Source organism: Hyla sarda, chromosome 8 (genome assembly GCF_029499605.1).
Source record: "Hyla sarda isolate aHylSar1 chromosome 8, aHylSar1.hap1, whole genome shotgun sequence".
Classification (NCBI taxonomy): Eukaryota; Metazoa; Chordata; class Amphibia; order Anura; family Hylidae; genus Hyla; species Hyla sarda.
Genome location: NC_079196.1, coordinates 113,931,951 through 113,956,191, shown reverse-complemented (window position 1 = coordinate 113,956,191; position 24,241 = coordinate 113,931,951). Strand labels below are relative to the sequence as shown.

The window sequence follows — 24,241 nt, the reverse complement described above, 5'->3', positions numbered from 1 at the left end:
GGTGCTGAATCCTGTTAAATGACATGAGGGTCTCATGCCTATACACAAGGGTGTGTCATTGCTGTTGCTTGACCATGCATTGGTTTCTGTGGTCAGTGAATGATAAAAACAAAATTTACCATCCATTGATGGATGGGAAATCCGCCATGAGGCATTTGTTTTTAGAAACTGCTGCTCACAACCAATGTTGCAATGGAGTGTCTCCATCTGCTGGTGGTATTGGAAAGGCATTAGTGCTATGACAGGGTCTGAAGAAGAAGAAGAAGAAGACGAAAAAAAATATATATAAAAAGAAAAAGAGAGAGAGAGAGAGAGAGAGACTGACTTAGTGAGCGAGTGAGTGAGAGAGTGAGAGTGAGTGAGAGTGAATGAGTGAGTGAGTGATTGAGTGAGTGAGTGAGTGAGTGAGAACAAATGAGTTAAAGCAAGTGAGTGAGAGAGATCGAATGAATGAAAGTCTGAATGACAGAAAGAAAAAAGGATGAAGAAAGAAGCATGAAGAAAAAAAATGTATATGGAGTTGCTGACATGAGTGCAATCTACAAAGCCGTTGAGGCTGATCCTCATGGGAGGATTATTGCACCAGGACCCTTAGCACTTTTAAAATGCCATTCAATGCCACGGGCTAGATGTAAACTGCAGATGACCATGTTGTGGTAGTTACCATGGATACCCAAGTGATGTGTGAGCTAACACATAGGCCCAACAGATTCCAAGAAGGCCAGAATCACCAGCGGCACCACCATCGATTGTCAGGTCACCCGGATTCAGCAAATACCAGAGTCCAAAATGATGCAGGTTTATACTGTTAATTTTCAGTTTATCGTTACAGTTGGTGTTATTCCATGTCGGAAGGGACGCAGCTACAGCCAGTGGGGTAACTAGAGACAGGCAGGCAGCTATGTGCAACAAAGGTAGGCGTGTTGTTTTCATATGCAGATCTGAAATATTGTCTTATATGCAAGAGGAGGAGTGATGGGGGTTCAGGCAAAAGCCAGGCTATGGATTGCATTGCTAAATGCTCCATCAGAGTGCAATGGTCGCCTGTCCTTTTTTTAAGTGATGATGTGGGTTTAGCCTGTGCTGTATGTATGTATGGGTGGCTGACTGCCACCCACCCAGAAAGTGTATGGGAGGCTGGTTGGCTGCCAGCCTTCCTTCCATTCCTATGAGTAATGTGAGTGCTCATGAAGGGGACATGGTTGGGTCCACCCCTTTCCCGGTTATCCCCTCTAGGCCTTTTGGCTTAGATCAAGTGTAAAAAAAGAAAGGATCTTGCGACAGATCGCATCCTGAGGCACGGTTTTTTTTGTGTGAATACTTGCACTTGGGTGACTTGTGAGCACATACTGATACATACGTTCCCTATCTGGGGACCATAAATTAAATGGATTTTTGAGAAAGGGAGCTGATTTGGAAGCTTGCTTCTGTCGCCCTATGCATTGACCCGATGTGGCAGTATCTTCGGGTAGTGAACAGTGCACCACCCCATTCCAGTGTTAAACAAGAAAGATTCTCATTTAATCCTCCGTGGGTGAGAATTTGAGTTTGAGAATTGGAGACCAAAATGATGAGTTGCACTGACTGGTTTATGAACGCCTATTCATTTAGCGTTTTAATGACCATGTTTGCACACTGATTGGTGTAAAAAAATAAAATAAAACTAAATAATAATAATCTAGCACACCTGTGCAGGTTTGACATGACATGACAGGTAGCTGTCTTGTGGGTGGTGCTGAATCCTGTTAAATGACATGAGGGTCTCATGCCTATACACAAGGGTGTGTCATTGCTGTTGCTTGACCATGCATTGGTTTCTGTGGTCAGTGAATGATAAAAACAAAATTTACCATCCATTGATGGATGGGAAATCCGCCATGAGGCATTTGTTTTTAGAAACTGCTGCTCACAACCAATGTTGCAATGGAGTGTCTCCATCTGCTGGTGGTATTGGAAAGGCATTAGTGCTATGACAGGGTCTGAAGAAGAAGAAGAAGAAGAAGACGGAAAAAAATATATATAAAAAGAAAAAGAGAGAGAGAGAGAGAGACTGACTTAGTGAGCGAGTGAGTGAGAGAGTGAGAGTGAGTGAGAGTGAATGAGTGAGTGAGTGATTGAGTGAGTGAGTGAGTGAGAACAAATGAGTTAAAGCAAGTGAGTGAGAGAGATCGAATGAATGAAAGTCTGAATGACAGAAAGAAAAAAGGATGAAGAAAGAAGCATGAAGAAAAAAAAATGTATATGGAGTTGCTGACATGAGTGCAATCTACAAAGCCGTTGAGGCTGATCCTCATGGGAGGATTATTGCACCAGGACCCTTAGCACTTTTAAAATGCCATTCAATGCCACGGGCTAGATGTAAACTGCAGATGACCATGTTGTGGTAGTTACCATGGATACCCAAGTGATGTGTGAGCTAACACATAGGCCCAACAGATTCCAAGAAGGCCAGAATCACCAGCGGCACCACCATCGATTGTCAGGTCACCCGGATTCAGCAAATACCAGAGTCCAAAATGATGCAGGTTTATACTGTTAATTTTCAGTTTATCGTTACAGTTGGTGTTATTCCATGTCGGAAGGGACGCAGCTACAGCCAGTGGGGTAACTAGAGACAGGCAGGCAGCTATGTGCAACAAAGGTAGGCGTGTTGTTTTCATATGCAGATCTGAAATATTGTCTTATATGCAAGAGGAGGAGTGATGGGGGTTCAGGCAAAAGCCAGGCTATGGATTGCATTGCTAAATGCTCCATCAGAGTGCAATGGTCGCCTGTCCTTTTTTTAAGTGATGATGTGGGTTTAGCCTGTGCTGTATGTATGTATGGGTGGCTGACTGCCACCCACCCAGAAAGTGTATGGGAGGCTGGTTGGCTGCCAGCCTTCCTTCCATTCCTATGAGTAATGTGAGTGCTCATGAAGGGGACATGGTTGGGTCCACCCCTTTCCCGGTTATCCCCTCTAGGCCTTTTGGCTTAGATCAAGTGTAAAAAAAGAAAGGATCTTGCGACAGATCGCATCCTGAGGCACGTTTTTTTTTTGTGTGAATACTTGCACTTGGGTGACTTGTGAGCACATACTGATACATACGTTCCCTATCTGGGGACCATAAATTAAATGGATTTTTGAGAAAGGGAGCTGATTTGGAAGCTTGCTTCTGTCGCCCTATGCATTGACCCGATGTGGCAGTATCTTCGGGTAGTGAACAGTGCACCACCCCATTCCAGTGTTAAACAAGAAAGATTCTCATTTAATCCTCCGTGGGTGAGAATTTGAGTTTGAGAATTGGAGACCAAAATGATGAGTTGCACTGACTGGTTTATGAACGTCTATTCATTTAGCGTTTTAATGTCCATGTTTGCACACTGATTGGTGTAAAAAAATAAAATAAAACTAAATAATAATAATCTAGCACACCTGTGCAGGTTTGACATGACATGACAGGTAGCTGTCTTGTGGGTGGTGCTGAATCCTGTTAAATGACATGAGGGTCTCATGCCTATACACAAGGGTGTGTCATTGCTGTTGCTTGACCATGCATTGGTTTCTGTGGTCAGTGAATGATAAAAACAAAATTTACCATCCATTGATGGATGGGAAATCCGCCATGAGGCATTTGTTTTTAGAAACTGCTGCTCACAACCAATGTTGCAATGGAGTGTCTCCATCTGCTGGTGGTATTGGAAAGGCATTAGTGCTATGACAGGGTCTGAAGAAGAAGAAGAAGAAGACGGAAAAAAATATATATAAAAAGAAAAAGAGAGAGAGAGAGAGAGACTGACTTAGTGAGCGAGTGAGTGAGAGAGTGAGAGTGAGTGAGAGTGAATGAGTGAGTGAGTGATTGAGTGAGTGAGTGAGTGAGTGAGAACAAATGAGTTAAAGCAAGTGAGTGAGAGAGATCGAATGAATGAAAGTCTGAATGACAGAAAGAAAAAAGGATGAAGAAAGAAGCATGAAGAAAAAAAAATGTATATGGAGTTGCTGACATGAGTGCAATCTACAAAGCCGTTGAGGCTGATCCTCATGGGAGGATTATTGCACCAGGACCCTTAGCACTTTTAAAATGCCATTCAATGCCACGGGCTAGATGTAAACTGCAGATGACCATGTTGTGGTAGTTACCATGGATACCCAAGTGATGTGTGAGCTAACACATAGGCCCAACAGATTCCAAGAAGGCCAGAATCACCAGCGGCACCACCATCGATTGTCAGGTCACCCGGATTCAGCAAATACCAGAGTCCAAAATGATGCAGGTTTATACTGTTAATTTTCAGTTTATCGTTACAGTTGGTGTTATTCCATGTCGGAAGGGACGCAGCTACAGCCAGTGGGGTAACTAGAGACAGGCAGGCAGCTATGTGCAACAAAGGTAGGCGTGTTGTTTTCATATGCAGATCTGAAATATTGTCTTATATGCAAGAGAAGGAGTGATGGGGGTTCAGGCAAAAGCCAGGCTATGGATTGCATTGCTAAATGCTCCATCAGAGTGCAATGGTCGCCTGTCCTTTTTTTAAGTGATGATGTGGGTTTAGCCTGTGCTGTATGTATGTATGGGTGGCTGACTGCCACCCACCCAGAAAGTGTATGGGAGGCTGGTTGGCTGCCAGCCTTCCTTCCATTCCTATGAGTAATGTGAGTGCTCATGAAGGGGACATGGTTGGGTCCACCCCTTTCCCGGTTATCCCCTCTAGGCCTTTTGGCTTAGATCAAGTGTAAAAAAAGAAAAGATCTTGCGACAGATCGCATCCTGAGGCACGTTTTTTTTTGTGTGAATACTTGCACTTGGGTGACTTGTGAGCACATACTGATACATACGTTCCCTATCTGGGGACCATAAATTAAATGGATTTTTGAGAAAGGGAGCTGATTTGGAAGCTTGCTTCTGTCGCCCTATGCATTGACCCGATGTGGCAGTATCTTCGGGTAGTGAACAGTGCACCACCCCATTCCAGTGTTAAACAAGAAAGATTCTCATTTAATCCTCCGTGGGTGAGAATTTGAGTTTGAGAATTGGAGACCAAAATGATGAGTTGCACTGACTGGATTATGAACGTCTATTCATTTAGCGTTTTAATGACCATGTTTGCACACTGATTGGTGTAAAAAAATAAAATAAAACTAAATAATAATAATCTAGCACACCTGTGCAGGTTTGACATGACATGACAGGTAGCTGTCTTGTGGGTGGTGCTGAATCCTGTTAAATGACATGAGGGTCTCATGCCTATACACAAGGGTGTGTCATTGCTGTTGCTTGACCATGCATTGGTTTCTGTGGTAAGTGAATGATAAAAACAAAATTTACCATCCATTGATGGATGGGAAATCCGCCATGAGGCATTTGTTTTTAGAAACTGCTGCTCACAACCAATGTTGCAATGGAGTGTCTCCATCTGCTGGTGGTATTGGAAAGGCATTAGTGCTATGACAGGGTCTGAAGAAGAAGAAGAAGAAGACGGAAAAAAATATATATAAAAAGAAAAAGAGAGAGAGAGAGAGAGACTGACTTAGTGAGCGAGTGAGTGAGAGAGTGAGAGTGAGTGAGAGTGAATGAGTGAGTGAGTGATTGAGTGAGTGAGTGAGTGAGTGAGAACAAATGAGTTAAAGCAAGTGAGTGAGAGAGATCGAATGAATGAAAGTCTGAATGACAGAAAGAAAAAAGGATGAAGAAAGAAGCATGAAGAAAAAAAAATGTATATGGAGTTGCTGACATGAGTGCAATCTACAAAGCCGTTGAGGCTGATCCTCATGGGAGGATTATTGCACCAGGACCCTTAGCACTTTTAAAATGCCATTCAATGCCACGAGCTAGATGTAAACTGCAGATGACCATGTTGTGGTAGTTACCATGGATACCCAAGTGATGTGTGAGCTAACACATAGGCCCAACAGATTCCAAGAAGGCCAGAATCACCAGCGGCACCACCATCGATTGTCAGGTCACCCGGATTCAGCAAATACCAGAGTCCAAAATGATGCAGGTTTATACTGTTAATTTTCAGTTTATCGTTACAGTTGGTGTTATTCCATGTCGGAAGGGACGCAGCTACAGCCAGTGGGGTAACTAGAGACAGGCAGGCAGCTATGTGCAACAAAGGTAGGCGTGTTGTTTTCATATGCAGATCTGAAATATTGTCTTATATGCAAGAGGAGGAGTGATGGGGGTTCAGGCAAAAGCCAGGCTATGGATTGCATTGCTAAATGCTCCATCAGAGTGCAATGGTCGCCTGTCCTTTTTTTAAGTGATGATGTGGGTTTAGCCTGTGCTGTATGTATGTATGGGTGGCTGACTGCCACCCACCCAGAAAGTGTATGGGAGGCTGGTTGGCTGCCAGCCTTCCTTCCATTCCTATGAGTAATGTGAGTGCTCATGAAGGGGACATGGTTGGGTCCACCCCTTTCCCGGTTATCCCCTCTAGGCCTTTTGGCTTAGATCAAGTGTAAAAAAAGAAAGGATCTTGCGACAGATCGCATCCTGAGGCACGTTTTTTTTTGTGTGAATACTTGCACTTGGGTGACTTGTGAGCACATACTGATACATACGTTCCCTATCTGGGGACCATAAATTAAATGGATTTTTGAGAAAGGGAGCTGATTTGGAAGCTTGCTTCTGTCGCCCTATGCATTGACCCGATGTGGCAGTATCTTCGGGTAGTGAACAGTGCACCACCCCATTCCAGTGTTAAACAAGAAAGATTCTCATTTAATCCTCCGTGGGTGAGAATTTGAGTTTGAGAATTGGAGACCAAAATGATGAGTTGCACTGACTGGTTTATGAACGTCTATTCATTTAGCGTTTTAATGACCATGTTTGCACACTGATTGGTGTAAAAAAATAAAATAAAACTAAATAATAATAATCTAGCACACCTGTGCAGGTTTGACATGACATGACAGGTAGCTGTCTTGTGGGTGGTGCTGAATCCTGTTAAATGACATGAGGGTCTCATGCCTATACACAAGGGTGTGTCATTGCTGTTGCTTGACCATGCATTGGTTTCTGTGGTCAGTGAATGATAAAAACAAAATTTACCATCCATTGATGGATGGGAAATCCGCCATGAGGCATTTGTTTTTAGAAACTGCTGCTCACAACCAATGTTGCAATGGAGTGTCTCCATCTGCTGGTGGTATTGGAAAGGCATTAGTGCTATGACAGGGTCTGAAGAAGAAGAAGAAGAAGAAGAAGACGGAAAAAAATATATATAAAAAGAAAAAGAGAGAGAGAGAGAGAGACTGACTTAGTGAGCGAGTGAGTGAGAGAGTGAGAGTGAGTGAGAGTGAATGAGTGAGTGAGTGATTGAGTGAGTGAGTGAGTGAGTGAGAACAAATGAGTTAAAGCAAGTGAGTGAGAGAGATCGAATGAATGAAAGTCTGAATGACAGAAAGAAAAAAGGATGAAGAAAGAAGCATGAAGAAAAAAAAATGTATATGGAGTTGCTGACATGAGTGCAATCTACAAAGCCGTTGAGGCTGATCCTCATGGGAGGATTATTGCACCAGGACCCTTAGCACTTTTAAAATGCCATTCAATGCCACGGGCTAGATGTAAACTGCAGATGACCATGTTGTGGTAGTTACCATGGATACCCAAGTGATGTGTGAGCTAACACATAGGCCCAACAGATTCCAAGAAGGCCAGAATCACCAGCGGCACCACCATCGATTGTCAGGTCACCCGGATTCAGCAAATACCAGAGTCCAAAATGATGCAGGTTTATACTGTTAATTTTCAGTTTATCGTTACAGTTGGTGTTATTCCATGTCGGAAGGGACGCAGCTACAGCCAGTGGGGTAACTAGAGACAGGCAGGCAGCTATGTGCAACAAAGGTAGGCGTGTTGTTTTCATATGCAGATCTGAAATATTGTCTTATATGCAAGAGGAGGAGTGATGGGGGTTCAGGCAAAAGCCAGGCTATGGATTGCATTGCTAAATGCTCCATCAGAGTGCAATGGTCGCCTGTCCTTTTTTTAAGTGATGATGTGGGTTTAGCCTGTGCTGTATGTATGTATGGGTGGCTGACTGCCACCCACCCAGAAAGTGTATGGGAGGCTGGTTGGCTGCCAGCCTTCCTTCCATTCCTATGAGTAATGTGAGTGCTCATGAAGGGGACATGGTTGGGTCCACCCCTTTCCCGGTTATCCCCTCTAGGCCTTTTGGCTTAGATCAAGTGTAAAAAAAGAAAGGATCTTGCGACAGATCGCATCCTGAGGCACGTTTTTTTTGTGTGAATACTTGCACTTGGGTGACTTGTGAGCACATACTGATACATACGTTCCCTATCTGGGGACCATAAATTAAATGGATTTTTGAGAAAGGGAGCTGATTTGGAAGCTTGCTTCTGTCGCCCTATGCATTGACCCGATGTGGCAGTATCTTCGGGTAGTGAACAGTGCACCACCCCATTCCAGTGTTAAACAAGAAAGATTCTCATTTAATCCTCCGTGGGTGAGAATTTGAGTTTGAGAATTGGAGACCAAAATGATGAGTTGCACTGACTGGTTTATGAACGTCTATTCATTTAGCGTTTTAATGACCATGTTTGCACACTGATTGGTGTAAAAAAATAAAATAAAACTAAATAATAATAATCTAGCACACCTGTGCAGGTTTGACATGACATGACAGGTAGCTGTCTTGTGGGTGGTGCTGAATCCTGTTAAATGACATGAGGGTCTCATGCCTATACACAAGGGTGTGTCATTGCTGTTGCTTGACCATGCATTGGTTTCTGTGGTCAGTGAATGATAAAAACAAAATTTACCATCCATTGATGGATGGGAAATCCGCCATGAGGCATTTGTTTTTAGAAACTGCTGCTCACAACCAATGTTGCAATGGAGTGTCTCCATCTGCTGGTGGTATTGGAAAGGCATTAGTGCTATGACAGGGTCTGAAGAAGAAGAAGAAGAAGACGGAAAAAAATATATATAAAAAGAAAAAGAGAGAGAGAGAGAGACTGACTTAGTGAGCGAGTGAGTGAGAGAGTGAGAGTGAGTGAGAGTGAATGAGTGAGTGAGTGAGTGAGTGAGTGAGAACAAATGAGTTAAAGCAAGTGAGTGAGAGAGATCGAATGAATGAAAGTCTGAATGACAGAAAGAAAAAAGGATGAAGAAAGAAGCATGAAGAAAAAAAAATGTATATGGAGTTGCTGACATGAGTGCAATCTACAAAGCCGTTGAGGCTGATCCTCATGGGAGGATTATTGCACTAGGACCATTAGCACTTTTAAAATGCCATTCAATGCCACGGGCTAGATGTAAACTGCAGATGACCATGTTGTGGTAGTTACCATGGATACCCAAGTGATGTGTGAGCTAACACATAGGCCCAACAGATTCCAAGAAGGCCAGAATCACCAGCGGCACCACCATCGATTGTCAGGTCACCCGGATTCAGCAAATACCAGAGTCCAAAATGATGCAGGTTTATACTGTTAATTTTCAGTTTATCGTTACAGTTGGTGTTATTCCATGTCGGAAGGGACGCAGCTACAGCCAGTGGGGTAACTAGAGACAGGCAGGCAGCTATGTGCAACAAAGGTAGGCGTGTTGTTTTCATATGCAGATCTGAAATATTGTCTTATATGCAAGAGGAGGAGTGATGGGGGTTCAGGCAAAAGCCAGGCTATGGATTGCATTGCTAAATGCTCCATCAGAGTGCAATGGTCGCCTGTCCTTTTTTTAAGTGATGATGTGGGTTTAGCCTGTGCTGTATGTATGTATGGGTGGCTGACTGCCACCCACCCAGAAAGTGTATGGGAGGCTGGTTGGCTGCCAGCCTTCCTTCCATTCCTATGAGTAATGTGAGTGCTCATGAAGGGGACATGGTTGGGTCCACCCCTTTCCCGGTTATCCCCTCTAGGCCTTTTGGCTTAGATCAAGTGTAAAAAAAGAAAGGATCTTGCGACAGATCGCATCCTGAGGCACGTTTTTTTTTTGTGTGAATACTTGCACTTGGGTGACTTGTGAGCACATACTGATACATACGTTCCCTATCTGGGGACCATAAATTAAATGGATTTTTGAGAAAGGGAGCTGATTTGGAAGCTTGCTTCTGTCGCCCTATGCATTGACCCGATGTGGCAGTATCTTCGGGTAGTGAACAGTGCACCACCCCATTCCAGTGTTAAACAAGAAAGATTCTCATTTAATCCTCCGTGGGTGAGAATTTGAGTTTGAGAATTGGAGACCAAAATGATGAGTTGCACTGACTGGTTTATGAACGTCTATTCATTTAGCGTTTTAATGACCATGTTTGCACACTGATTGGTGTAAAAAAAATAAAATAAAACTAAATAATAATAATCTAGCACACCTGTGCAGGTTTGACATGACATGACAGGTAGCTGTCTTGTGGGTGGTGCTGAATCCTGTTAAATGACATGAGGGTCTCATGCCTATACACAAGGGTGTGTCATTGCTGTTGCTTGACCATGCATTGGTTTCTGTGGTCAGTGAATGATAAAAACAAAATTTACCATCCATTGATGGATGGGAAATCCGCCATGAGGCATTTGTTTTTAGAAACTGCTGCTCACAACCAATGTTGCAATGGAGTGTCTCCATCTGCTGGTGGTATTGGAAAGGCATTAGTGCTATGACAGGGTCTGAAGAAGAAGAAGAAGAAGAAGAAGACGGAAAAAAATATATATAAAAAGAAAAAGAGAGAGAGAGAGAGAGACTGACTTAGTGAGCGAGTGAGTGAGAGAGTGAGAGTGAGTGAGAGTGAATGAGTGAGTGAGTGATTGAGTGAGTGAGTGAGAACAAATGAGTTAAAGCAAGTGAGTGAGAGAGATCGAATGAATGAAAGTCTGAATGACAGAAAGAAAAAAGGATGAAGAAAGAAGCATGAAGAAAAAAAAATGTATATGGAGTTGCTGACATGAGTGCAATCTACAAAGCCGTTGAGGCTGATCCTCATGGGAGGATTATTGCACCAGGACCCTTAGCACTTTTAAAATGCCATTCAATGCCACGGGCTAGATGTAAACTGCAGATGACCATGTTGTGGTAGTTACCATGGATACCCAAGTGATGTGTGAGCTAACACATAGGCCCAACAGATTCCAAGAAGGCCAGAATCACCAGCGGCACCACCATCGATTGTCAGGTCACCCGGATTCAGCAAATACCAGAGTCCAAAATGATGCAGGTTTATACTGTTAATTTTCAGTTTATCGTTACAGTTGGTGTTATTCCATGTCGGAAGGGACGCAGCTACAGCCAGTGGGGTAACTAGAGACAGGCAGGCAGCTATGTGCAACAAAGGTAGGCGTGTTGTTTTCATATGCAGATCTGAAATATTGTCTTATATGCAAGAGGAGGAGTGATGGGGGTTCAGGCAAAAGCCAGGCTATGGATTGCATTGCTAAATGCTCCATCAGAGTGCAATGGTCGCCTGTCCTTTTTTTAAGTGATGATGTGGGTTTAGCCTGTGCTGTATGTATGTATGGGTGGCTGACTGCCACCCACCCAGAAAGTGTATGGGAGGCTGGTTGGCTGCCAGCCTTCCTTCCATTCCTATGAGTAATGTGAGTGCTCATGAAGGGGACATGGTTGGGTCCACCCCTTTCCCGGTTATCCCCTCTAGGCCTTTTGGCTTAGATCAAGTGTAAAAAAAGAAAGGATCTTGCGACAGATCGCATCCTGAGGCACGTTTTTTTTTTGTGTGAATACTTGCACTTGGGTGACTTGGGAGCACATACTGATACATACGTTCCCTATCTGGGGACCATAAATTAAATGGATTTTTGAGAAAGGGAGCTGATTTGGAAGCTTGCTTCTGTCGCCCTATGCATTGACCCGATGTGGCAGTATCTTCGGGTAGTGAACAGTGCACCACCCCATTCCAGTGTTAAACAAGAAAGATTCTCATTTAATCCTCCGTGGGTGAGAATTTGAGTTTGAGAATTGGAGACCAAAATGATGAGTTGCACTGACTGGTTTATGAACGTCTATTCATTTAGCGTTTTAATGACCATGTTTGCACACTGATTGGTGTAAAAAAATAAAATAAAACTAAATAATAATAATCTAGCACACCTGTGCAGGTTTGACATGACATGACAGGTAGCTGTCTTGTGGGTGGTGCTGAATCCTGTTAAATGACATGAGGGTCTCATGCCTATACACAAGGGTGTGTCATTGCTGTTGCTTGACCATGCATTGGTTTCTGTGGTCAGTGAATGATAAAAACAAAATTTACCATCCATTGATGGATGGGAAATCCGCCATGAGGCATTTGTTTTTAGAAACTGCTGCTCACAACCAATGTTGCAATGGAGTGTCTCCATCTGCTGGTGGTATTGGAAAGGCATTAGTGCTATGACAGGGTCTGAAGAAGAAGAAGAAGAAGATGGAAAAAAATATATATAAAAAGAAAAAGAGAGAGAGAGAGAGAGACTGACTTAGTGAGCGAGTGAGTGAGAGAGTGAGAGTGAGTGAGAGTGAATGAGTGAGTGAGTGATTGAGTGAGTGAGTGAGTGAGTGAGAACAAATGAGTTAAAGCAAGTGAGTGAGAGAGATCGAATGAATGAAAGTCTGAATGACAGAAAGAAAAAAGGATGAAGAAAGAAGCATGAAGAAAAAAAAATGTATATGGAGTTGCTGACATGAGTGCAATCTACAAAGCCGTTGAGGCTGATCCTCATGGGAGGATTATTGCACCAGGACCCTTAGCACTTTTAAAATGCCATTCAATGCCACGGGCTAGATGTAAACTGCAGATGACCATGTTGTGGTAGTTACCATGGATACCCAAGTGATGTGTGAGCTAACACATAGGCCCAACAGATTCCAAGAAGGCCAGAATCACCAGCGGCACCACCATCGCTTGTCAGGTCACCCGGATTCAGCAAATACCAGAGTCCAAAATGATGCAGGTTTATACTGTTAATTTTCAGTTTATCGTTACAGTTGGTGTTATTCCATGTCGGAAGGGACGCAGCTACAGCCAGTGGGGTAACTAGAGACAGGCAGGCAGCTATGTGCAACAAAGGTAGGCGTGTTGTTTTCATATGCAGATCTGAAATATTGTCTTATATGCAAGAGGAGGAGTGATGGGGGTTCAGGCAAAAGCCAGGCTATGGATTGCATTGCTAAATGCTCCATCAGAGTGCAATGGTCGCCTGTCCTTTTTTTAAGTGATGATGTGGGTTTAGCCTGTGCTGTATGTATGTATGGGTGGCTGACTGCCACCCACCCAGAAAGTGTATGGGAGGCTGGTTGGCTGCCAGCCTTCCTTCCATTCCTATGAGTAATGTGAGTGCTCATGAAGGGGACATGGTTGGGTCCACCCCTTTCCCGGTTATCCCCTCTAGGCCTTTTGGCTTAGATCAAGTGTAAAAAAAGAAAGGATCTTGCGACAGATCGCATCCTGAGGCACGTTTTTTTTTTGTGTGAATACTTGCACTTGGGTGACTTGTGAGCACATACTGATACATACGTTCCCTATCTGGGGACCATAAATTAAATGGATTTTTGAGAAAGGGAGCTGATTTGGAAGCTTGCTTCTGTCGCCCTATGCATTGACCCGATGTGGCAGTATCTTCGGGTAGTGAACAGTGCACCACCCCATTCCAGTGTTAAACAAGAAAGATTCTCATTTAATCCTCCGTGGGTGAGAATTTGAGTTTGAGAATTGGAGACCAAAATGATGAGTTGCACTGACTGGTTTATGAACGTCTATTCATTTAGCGTTTTAATGACCATGTTTGCACACTGATTGGTGTAAAAAAATAAAATAAAACTAAATAATAATAATCTAGCACACCTGTGCAGGTTTGACATGACATGACAGGTAGCTGTCTTGTGGGTGGTGCTGAATCCTGTTAAATGACATGAGGGTCTCATGCCTATACACAAGGGTGTGTCATTGCTGTTGCTTGACCATGCATTGGTTTCTGTGGTCAGTGAATGATAAAAACAAAATTTACCATCCATTGATGGATGGGAAATCCGCCATGAGGCATTTGTTTTTAGAAACTGCTGCTCACAACCAATGTTGCAATGGAGTGTCTCCATCTGCTGGTGGTATTGGAAAGGCATTAGTGCTATGACAGGGTCTGAAGAAGAAGAAGAAGAAGACGGAAAAAAATATATAGAAAAAGAAAAAGAGAGAGAGAGAGAGAGACTGACTTAGTGAGCGAGTGAGTGAGAGAGTGAGAGTGAGTGAGAGTGAATGAGTGAGTGAGTGATTGAGTGAGTGAGTGAGAACAAATGAGTTAAAGCAAGTGAGTGAGAGAGATCGAATGAATGAAAGTCTGAATGACAGAAAGAAAAAAGGATGAAGAAAGAAGCATGAAGAAAAAAAAATGTATATGGAGTTGCTGACATGAGTGCAATCTACAAAGCCGTTGAGGCTGATCCTCATGGGAGGATTATTGCACCAGGACCCTTAGCACTTTTAAAATGCCATTCAATGCCACGGGCTAGATGTAAACTGCAGATGACCATGTTGTGGTAGTTACCATGGATACCCAAGTGATGTGTGAGCTAACACATAGGCCCAACAGATTCCAAGAAGGCCAGAATCACCAGCGGCACCACCATCGATTGTCAGGTCACCCGGATTCAGCAAATACCAGAGTCCAAAATGATGCAGGTTTATACTGTTAATTTTCAGTTTATCGTTACAGTTGGTGTTATTCCATGTCGGAAGGGACGCAGCTACAGCCAGTGGGGTAACTAGAGACAGGCAGGCAGCTATGTGCAACAAAGGTAGGCGTGTTGTTTTCATATGCAGATCTGAAATATTGTCTTATATGCAAGAGGAGGAGTGATGGGGGTTCAGGCAAAAGCCAGGCTATGGATTGCATTGCTAAATGCTCCATCAGAGTGCAATGGTCGCCTGTCCTTTTTTTATAAGTGATGATGTGGGTTTAGCCTGTGCTGTATGTATGTATGGGTGGCTGACTGCCACCCACCCAGAAAGTGTATGGGAGGCTGGTTGGCTGCCAGCCTTCCTTCCATTCCTATGAGTAATGTGAGTGCTCATGAAGGGGACATGGTTGGGTCCACCCCTTTCCCGGTTATCCCCTCTAGGCCTTTTGGCTTAGATCAAGTGTAAAAAAAGAAAGGATCTTGCGACAGATCGCATCCTGAGGCACGTTTTTTTTTGTGTGAATACTTGCACTTGGGTGACTTGTGAGCACATACTGATACATACGTTCCCTATCTGGGGACCATAAATTAAATGGATTTTTGAGAAAGGGAGCTGATTTGGAAGCTTGCTTCTGACGCCCTATGCATTGACCCGATGTGGCAGTATCTTCGGGTAGTGAACAGTGCACCACCCCATTCCAGTGTTAAACAAGAAAGATTCTCATTTAATCCTCCGTGGGTGAGAATTTGAGTTTGAGAATTGGAGACCAAAATGATGAGTTGCACTGACTGGTTTATGAACGTCTATTCATTTAGCGTTTTAATGACCATGTTTGCACACTGATTGGTGTAAAAAAATAAAATAAAACTAAATAATAATAATAATCTAGCACACCTGTGCAGGTTTGACATGACATGACAGGTAGCTGTCTTGTGGGTGGTGCTGAATCCTGTTAAATGACATGAGGGTCTCATGCCTATACACAAGGGTGTGTCATTGCTGTTGCTTGACCATGCATTGGTTTCTGTGGTCAGTGAATGATAAAAACTAAATTTACCATCCATTGATGGATGGGAAATCCGCCATGAGGCATTTGTTTTTAGAAACTGCTGCTCACAACCAATGTTGCAATGGAGTGTCTCCATCTGCTGGTGGTATTGGAAAGGCATTAGTGCTATGACAGGGTCTGAAGAAGAAGAAGACGGAAAAAAATATATATAAAAAGAAAAAGAGAGAGAGAGAGAGAGACTGACTTAGTGAGCGAGTGAGTGAGAGAGTGAGAGTGAGTGAGAGTGAATGAGTGAGTGAGTGATTGAGTGAGTGAGTGAGTGAGAACAAATGAGTTAAAGCAAGTGAGTGAGAGAGATCGAATGAATGAAAGTCTGAATGACAGAAAGAAAAAAGGATGAAGAAAGAAGCATGAAGAAAAAAAAATGTATATGGAGTTGCTGACATGAGTGCAATCTACAAAGCCGTTGAGGCTGATCCTCATGGGAGGATTATTGCACCAGGACCCTTAGCACTTTTAAAATGCCATTCAATGCCACGGGCTAGATGTAAACTGCAGATGACCATGTTGTGGTAGTTACCATGGATACCCAAGTGATGTGTGAGCTAACACATAGGCCCAACAGATTCCAAGAAGGCCAGAATCACCAGCGGCACCACCATCGATTGTCAGGTCACCCGGATTCAGCAAATACCAGAGTCCAAAATGATGCAGGTTTATACTGTTAATTTTCAGTTTATCGTTACAGTTGGTGTTATTCCATGTCGGAAGGGACGCAGCTACAGCCAGTGGGGTAACTAGAGACAGGGAGGCAGCTATGTGCAACAAAGGTAGGCGTGTTGTTTTCATATGCAGATCTGAAATATTGTCTTATATGCAAGAGGAGGAGTGATGGGGGTTCAGGCAAAAGCCAGGCTATGGATTGCATTGCTAAATGCTCCATCAGAGTGCAATGGTCGCCTGTCCTTTTTTTATAAGTGATGATGTGGGTTTAGCCTGTGCTGTATGTATGTATGGGTGGCTGACTGCCACCCACCCAGAAAGTGTATGGGAGGCTGGTTGGCTGCCAGCCTTCCTTCCATTCCTATGAGTAATGTGAGTGCTCATGAAGGGGACATGGTTGGGTCCACCCCTTTCCCGGTTATCCCCTCTAGGCCTTTTGGCTTAGATCAAGTGTAAAAAAAGAAAGGATCTTGCGACAGATCGCATCCTGAGGCATGTTTTTTTTTGTGTGAATACTTGCACTTGGGTGACTTGTGAGCACATACTGATACATACGTTCCCTATCTGGGGACCATAAATTAAATGGATTTTTGAGAAAGGGAGCTGATTTGGAAGCTTGCTTCTGTCGCCCTATGCATTGACCCGATGTGGCAGTATCTTCGGGTAGTGAACAGTGCACCACCCCATTCCAGTGTTAAACAAGAAAGATTCTCATTTAATCCTCCGTGGGTGAGAATTTGAGTTTGAGAATTGGAGACCAAAATGATGAGTTGCACTGACTGGTTTATGAACGTCTATTCATTTAGCGTTTTAATGACCATGTTTGCACACTGATTGGTGTAAAAAAATAAAATAAAACTAAATAATAATAATCTAGCACACCTGTGCAGGTTTGACATGACATGACAGGTAGCTGTCTTGTGGGTGGTGCTGAATCCTGTTAAATGACATGAGGGTCTCATGCCTATACACAAGGGTGTGTCATTGCTGTTGCTTGACCATGCATTGGTTTCTGTGGTCAGTGAATGATAAAAACAAAATTTACCATCCATTGATGGATGGGAAATCCGCCATGAGGCATTTGTTTTTAGAAACTGCTGCTCACAACCAATGTTGCAATGGAGTGTCTCCATCTGCTGGTGGTATTGGAAAGGCATTAGTGCTATGACAGGGTCTGAAGAAGAAGAAGAAGAAGAAGAAGACGGAAAAAAATATATATAAAAAGAAAAAGAGAGAGAGAGAGAGAGACTGACTTAGTGAGCGAGTGAGTGAGAGAGTGAGAGTGAGTGAGAGTGAATGAGTGAGTGAGTGATTGAGTGAGTGAGTGAGTGAGAACAAATGAGTTAAAGCAAGTGAGTGAGAGAGATCGAATGAATGAAAGTCTGAATGACAGAAAGAAAAAAGGATGAAGAAAGAAGCATGAAGAAAAAAAAATGTATATGGAGTTGCTGACATGAGTGCAATCTACAAAGCCGTTGAGGCTGATCCTCATGGGAGGATTATTGCACCAGGACCCTTCGCACTTTTAAAATGCCATTCAATGCCACGGGCTAGATGTAAACTGCAGATGACCATGTTGTGGTAGTTACCATGGATACCCAAGTGATGTGTGAGCTAACACATAGGCCCAACAGATTCCAAGAAGGCCAGAATCACCAGCGGCACCACCATCGATTGTCAGGTCACCCGGATTCAGCAAATACCAGAGTCCAAAATGATGCAGGTTTATACTGTTAATTTTCAGTTTATCGTTACAGTTGGTGTTATTCCATGTCGGAAGGGACGCAGCTACAGCCAGTGGGGTAACTAGAGACAGGCAGGCAGCTATGTGCAACAAAGGTAGGCGTGTTGTTTTCATATGCAGATCTGAAATATTGTCTTATATGCAAGAGGAGGAGTGATGGGGGTTCAGGCAAAAGCCAGGCTATGGATTGCATTGCTAAATGCTCCATCAGAGTGCAATGGTCGCCTGTCCTTTTTTTAAGTGATGATGTGGGTTTAGCCTGTGCTGTATGTATGTATGGGTGGCTGACTGCCACCCACCCAGAAAGTGTATGGGAGGCTGGTTGGCTGCCAGCCTTCCTTCCATTCCTATGAGTAATGTGAGTGCTCATGAAGGGGACATGGTTGGGTCCACCCCTTTCCCGGTTATCCCCTCTAGGCCTTTTGGCTTAGATCAAGTGTAAAAAAAGAAAGGATCTTGCGACAGATCGCATCCTGAGGCACGTTTTTTTTTGTGTGAATACTTGCACTTGGGTGACTTGTGAGCACATACTGATACATACGTTCCCTATCTGGGGACCATAAATTAAATGGATTTTTGAGAAAGGGAGCTGATTTGGAAGCTTGCTTCTGTCGCCCTATGCATTGACCCGATGTGGCAGTATCTTCGGGTAGTGAACAGTGCACCACCCCATTCCAGTGTTAAACAAGAAAGATTCTCATTTAATCCTCCGTGGGTGAGAATTTGAGTTTGAGAATTGGAGACCAAAATGATGAGTTGCACTGACTGGTTTATGAACGTCTATTCATTTAGCGTTTTAATGACCATGTTTGCACACTGATTGGTGTAAAAAAATAAAATAAAACTAAATAATAATAATCTAGCACACCTGTGCAGGTTTGACATGACATGACAGGTAGCTGTCTTGTGGGTGGTGCTGAATCCTGTTAAATGACATGAGGGTCTCATGCCTATACACAAGGGTGTGTCATTGCTGTTGCTTGACCATGCATTGGTTTCTGTGGTCAGTGAATGATGAAAACAAAATTTACCATCCATTGATGGATGGGAAATCCGCCATGAGGCATTTGTTTTTAGAAACTGCTGCTCACAACCAATGTTGCAATGGAGTGTCTCCATCTGCTGGTGGTATTGGAAAGGCATTAGTGCTATGACAGGGTCTGAAGAAGAAGAAGAAGAAGACGGAAAAAAATATATATAAAAAGAAAAAGAGAGAGAGAGAGAGAGACTGACTTAGTGAGCGAGTGAGTGAGAGAGTGAGAGTGAGTGAGAGTGAATGAGTGAGTGAGTGATTGAGTGAGTGAGTGAGTGAGAACAAATGAGTTAAAGCAAGTGAGTGAGAGAGATCGAATGAATGAAAGTCTGAATGACAGAAAGAAAAAAGGATGAAGAAAGAAGCATGGAGAAAAAAAAATGTATATGGAGTTGCTGACATGAGTGCAATCTACAAAGCCGTTGAGGCTGATCCTCATGGGAGGATTATTGCACCAGGACCCTTAGCACTTTTAAAATGCCATTCAATGCCACGGGCTAGATGTAAACTGCAGATGACCATGTTGTGGTAGTTACCATGGATACCCAAGTGATGTGTGAGCTAACACATAGGCCCAACAGATTCCAAGAAGGCCAGAATCACCAGCGGCACCACCATCGATTGTCAGGTCACCCGGATTCAGCAAATACCAGAGTCCAAAATGATGCAGGTTTATACTGTTAATTTTCAGTTTATCGTTACAGTTGGTGTTATTCCATGTCGGAAGGGACGCAGCTACAGCCAGTGGGGTAACTAGAGACAGGCAGGCAGCTATGTGCAACAAAGGTAGGCGTGTTGTTTTCATATGCAGATCTGAAATATTGTCTTATATGCAAGAGGAGGAGTGATGGGGGTTCAGGCAAAAGCCAGGCTATGGATTGCATTGCTAAATGCTCCATCAGAGTGCAATGGTCGCCTGTCCTTTTTTTAAGTGATGATGTGGGTTTAGCCTGTGCTGTATGTATGTATGGGTGGCTGACTGCCACCCACCCAGAAAGTGTATGGGAGGCTGGTTGGCTGCCAGCCTTCCTTCCATTCCTATGAGTAATGTGAGTGCTCATGAAGGGGACATGGTTGGGTCCACCCCTTTCCCGGTTATCCCCTCTAGGCCTTTTGGCTTAGATCAAGTGTAAAAAAAGAAAGGATCTTGCGACAGATCGCATCCTGAGGCACGTTTTTTTTTGTGTGAATACTTGCACTTGGGTGACTTGTGAGCACATACTGATACATACGTTCCCTATCTGGGGACCATAAATTAAATGGATTTTTGAGAAAGGGAGCTGATTTGGAAGCTTGCTTCTGTCGCCCTATGCATTGACCCGATGTGGCAGTATCTTCGGGTAGTGAACAGTGCACCACCCCATTCCAGTGTTAAACAAGAAAGATTCTCATTTAATCCTCCGTGGGTGAGAATTTGAGTTTGAGAATTGGAGACCAAAATGATGAGTTGCACTGACTGGTTTATGAACGTCTATTCATTTAGCGTTTTAATGACCATGTTTGCACACTGATTGGTGTAAAAAAATAAAATAAAACTAAATAATAATAATCTAGCACACCTGTGCAGGTTTGACATGACATGACAGGTAGCTGTCTTGTGGGTGGTGCTGAATCCTGTTAAATGACATGAGGGTCTCATGCCTATACACAAGGGTGTGTCATTGCTGTTGCTTGACCATGCATTGGTTTCTGTGGTCAGTGAATGATAAAAACAAAATTTACCATCCATTGATGGATGGGAAATCCGCCATGAGGCATTTGTTTTTAGAAACTGCTGCTCACAACCAATGTTGCAATGGAGTGTCTCCATCTGCTGGTGGTATTGGAAAGGCATTAGTGCTATGACAGGGTCTGAAGAAGAAGAAGAAGAAGAAGACGGAAAAAAATATATATAAAAAGAAAAAGAGAGAGAGAGAGAGAGAGAGACTGACTTAGTGAGCGAGTGAGTGAGAGAGTGAGAGTGAGTGAGAGTGAATGAGTGAATGAGTGAGTGAGTGATTGAGTGAGTGAGTGAGTGAGAACAAATGAGTTAAAGCAAGTGAGTGAGAGAGATCGAATGAATGAAAGTCTGAATGACAGAAAGAAAAAAGGATGAAGAAAGAAGCATGGAGAAAAAAAAATGTATATGGAGTTGCTGACATGAGTGCAATCTACAAAGCCGTTGAGGCTGATCCTCATGGGAGGATTATTGCACCAGGACCCTTAGCACTTTTAAAATGCCATTCAATGCCACGGGCTAGATGTAAACTGCAGATGACCATGTTGTGGTAGTTACCATGGATACCCAAGTGATGTGTGAGCTAACACATAGGCCCAACAGATTCCAAGAAGGCCAGAATCACCAGCGGCACCACCATCGATTGTCAGGTCACCCGGATTCAGCAAATACCAGAGTCCAAAATGATGCAGGTTTATACTGTTAATTTTCAGTTTATCGTTACAGTTGGTGTTATTCCATGTCGGAAGGGACGCAGCTACAGCCAGTGGGGTAACTAGAGACAGGCAGGCAGCTATGTGCAACAAAGGTAGGCGTGTTGTTTTCATATGCAGATCTGAAATATTGTCTTATATGCAAGAGGAGGAGTGATGGGGGTTCAGGCAAAAGCCAGGCTATGGATTGCATTGCTAAATGCTCCATCAGAGTGCAATGGTCGCCTGTCCTTTTTTTAAGTGATGATGTGGGTTTAGCCTGTGCTGTATGTATGTATGGGTGGCTGACTGCCACCCACCCAGAAAGTGTATGGGAGGCTGGTTGGCTGCCAGCCTTCCTTCCATTCCTATGAGTAATGTGAGTGCTCATGAAGGGGACATGGTTGGGTCCACCCCTTTCCCGGTTATCCCCTCTAGGCCTTTTGGCTTAGATCAAGTGTAAAAAAAGAAAGGATCTTGCGACAGATCGCATCCTGAGGCACGTTTTTTTTTGTGTGAATACTTGCACTTGGGTGACTTGTGAGCACATACTGATACATACGTTCCCTATCTGGGGACCATAAATTAAATGGATTTTTGAGAAAGGGAGCTGATTTGGAAGCTTGCTTCTGTCGCCCTATGCATTGACCCGATGTGGCAGTATCTTCGGGTAGTGAACAGTGCACCACCCCATTCCAGTGTTAAACAAGAAAGATTCTCATTTAATCCTCCGTGGGTGAGAATTTGAGTTTGAGAATTGGAGACCAAAATGATGAGTTGCACTGACTGGTTTATGAACGTCTATTCATTTAGCGTTTTAATGACCATGTTTGCACACTGATTGGTGTAAAAAAATAAAATAAAACTAAATAATAATAATCTAGCACACCTGTGCAGGTTTGACATGACATGACAGGTAGCTGTCTTGTGGGTGGTGCTGAATCCTGTTAAATGACATGAGGGTCTCATGCCTATACACAAGGGTGTGTCATTGCTGTTGCTTGACCATGCATTGGTTTCTGTGGTCAGTGAATGATAAAAACAAAATTTACCATCCATTGATGGATGGGAAATCCGCCATGAGGCATTTGTTTTTAGAAACTGCTGCTCACAACCAATGTTGCAATGGAGTGTCTCCATCTGCTGGTGGTATTGGAAAGGCATTAGTGCTATGACAGGGTCTGAAGAAGAAGAAGAAGAAGAAGACGGAAAAAAATATATATAAAAAGAAAAAGAGAGAGAGAGAGAGAGACTGACTTAGTGAGCGAGTGAGTGAGAGAGTGAGAGTGAGTGAGAGTGAATGAGTGAGTGAGTGATTGAGTGAGTGAGTGAGTGAGTGAGTGAGAACAAATGAGTTAAAGCAAGTGAGTGAGAGAGATCGAATGAATGAAAGTCTGAATGACAGAAAGAAAAAAGGATGAAGAAAGAAGCATGAAGAAAAAAAAATGTATATGGAGTTGCTGACATGAGTGCAATCTACAAAGCCGTTGAGGCTGATCCTCATGGGAGGATTATTGCACCAGGACCCTTTGCACTTTTAAAATGCCATTCAATGCCACGGGCTAGATGTAAACTGCAGATGACCATGTTGTGGTAGTTACCATGGATACCCAAGTGATGTGTGAGCTAACACATAGGCCCAACAGATTCCAAGAAGGCCAGAATCACCAGCGGCACCACCATCGATTGTCAGGTCACCCGGATTCAGCAAATACCAGAGTCCAAAATGATGCAGGTTTATACTGTTAATTTTCAGTTCATCGTTACAGTTGGTGTTATTCCATGTCGGAAGGGACGCAGCTACAGCCAGTGGGGTAACTAGAGACAGGCAGGCAGCTATGTGCAACAAAGGTAGGCGTGTTGTTTTCATATGCAGATCTGAAATATTGTCTTATATGCAAGAGGAGGAGTGATGGGGGTTCAGGCAAAAGCCAGGCTATGGATTGCATTGCTAAATGCTCCATCAGAGTGCAATGGTCGCCTGTCCTTTTTTTAAGTGATGATGTGGGTTTAGCCTGTGCTGTATGTATGTATGGGTGGCTGACTGCCACCCACCCAGAAAGTGTATGGGAGGCTGGTTGGCTGCCAGCCTTCCTTCCATTCCTATGAGTAATGTGAGTGCTCATGAAGGGGACATGGTTGGGTCCACCCCTTTCCCGGTTATCCCCTCTAGGCCTTTTGGCTTAGATCAAGTGTAAAAAAAGAAAGGATCTTGCGACAGATCGCATCCTGAGGCACGTTTTTTTTTGTGTGAATACTTGCACTTGGGTGACTTGTGAGCACATACTGATACATACGTTCCCTATCTGGGGACCATAAATTAAATGGATTTTTGAGAAAGGGAGCTGATTTGGAAGCTTGCTTCTGTCGCCCTATGCATTGACCCGATTTGGCAGTATCTTCGGGTACTGAACAGTGCACCACCCCATTCCAGTGTTAAACAAGAAAGATTCTCATTTCATCCTCCGTGGGTGAGAATTTGAGTTTGAGAATTGGAGACCAAAATGATGAGTTGCACTGACTGGTTTATGAACGTCTATTCATTTAGCGTTTTAATGACCATGTTTGCACACTGATTGGTGTAAAAAAATAAAATAAAACTAAATAATAATAATCTAGCACACCTGTGCAGGTTTGACATGACATGACAGGTAGCTGTCTTGTGGGTGGTGCTGAATCCTGTTAAATGACATGAGGGTCTCATGCCTATACACAA

The 24,241-nt window shown here is 43.4% G+C and overlaps 14 pseudogenes; all 14 read left to right on the top strand.

Moving 5' to 3' along the window:
- The first annotated feature begins 1,225 nt into the window (after positions 1–1,225).
- On the top strand, positions 1,226–1,489 carry LOC130287697 (U2 spliceosomal RNA; annotated as a pseudogene).
- Positions 1,490–2,952: 1,463 nt separating this feature from the next.
- On the top strand, positions 2,953–3,217 carry LOC130287964 (U2 spliceosomal RNA; annotated as a pseudogene).
- A 1,464-nt stretch (positions 3,218–4,681) lies between these two features.
- Positions 4,682–4,945, top strand: LOC130289049 (U2 spliceosomal RNA; annotated as a pseudogene).
- A 1,464-nt stretch (positions 4,946–6,409) lies between these two features.
- Positions 6,410–6,673, top strand: LOC130286340 (U2 spliceosomal RNA; annotated as a pseudogene).
- A 1,470-nt stretch (positions 6,674–8,143) lies between these two features.
- On the top strand, positions 8,144–8,406 carry LOC130288690 (U2 spliceosomal RNA; annotated as a pseudogene).
- A 1,450-nt stretch (positions 8,407–9,856) lies between these two features.
- On the top strand, positions 9,857–10,121 carry LOC130287963 (U2 spliceosomal RNA; annotated as a pseudogene).
- A 1,463-nt stretch (positions 10,122–11,584) lies between these two features.
- Positions 11,585–11,849, top strand: LOC130287805 (U2 spliceosomal RNA; annotated as a pseudogene).
- A 1,464-nt stretch (positions 11,850–13,313) lies between these two features.
- Positions 13,314–13,578, top strand: LOC130287962 (U2 spliceosomal RNA; annotated as a pseudogene).
- A 1,458-nt stretch (positions 13,579–15,036) lies between these two features.
- LOC130288760 (U2 spliceosomal RNA) lies at positions 15,037–15,300 on the top strand (annotated as a pseudogene).
- Positions 15,301–16,759: 1,459 nt separating this feature from the next.
- On the top strand, positions 16,760–17,023 carry LOC130287639 (U2 spliceosomal RNA; annotated as a pseudogene).
- Positions 17,024–18,489: 1,466 nt separating this feature from the next.
- Positions 18,490–18,753, top strand: LOC130286339 (U2 spliceosomal RNA; annotated as a pseudogene).
- A 1,460-nt stretch (positions 18,754–20,213) lies between these two features.
- On the top strand, positions 20,214–20,477 carry LOC130286337 (U2 spliceosomal RNA; annotated as a pseudogene).
- A 1,475-nt stretch (positions 20,478–21,952) lies between these two features.
- LOC130286336 (U2 spliceosomal RNA) lies at positions 21,953–22,216 on the top strand (annotated as a pseudogene).
- A 1,471-nt stretch (positions 22,217–23,687) lies between these two features.
- LOC130288206 (U2 spliceosomal RNA) lies at positions 23,688–23,951 on the top strand (annotated as a pseudogene).
- Positions 23,952–24,241: the final 290 nt, after the last annotated feature.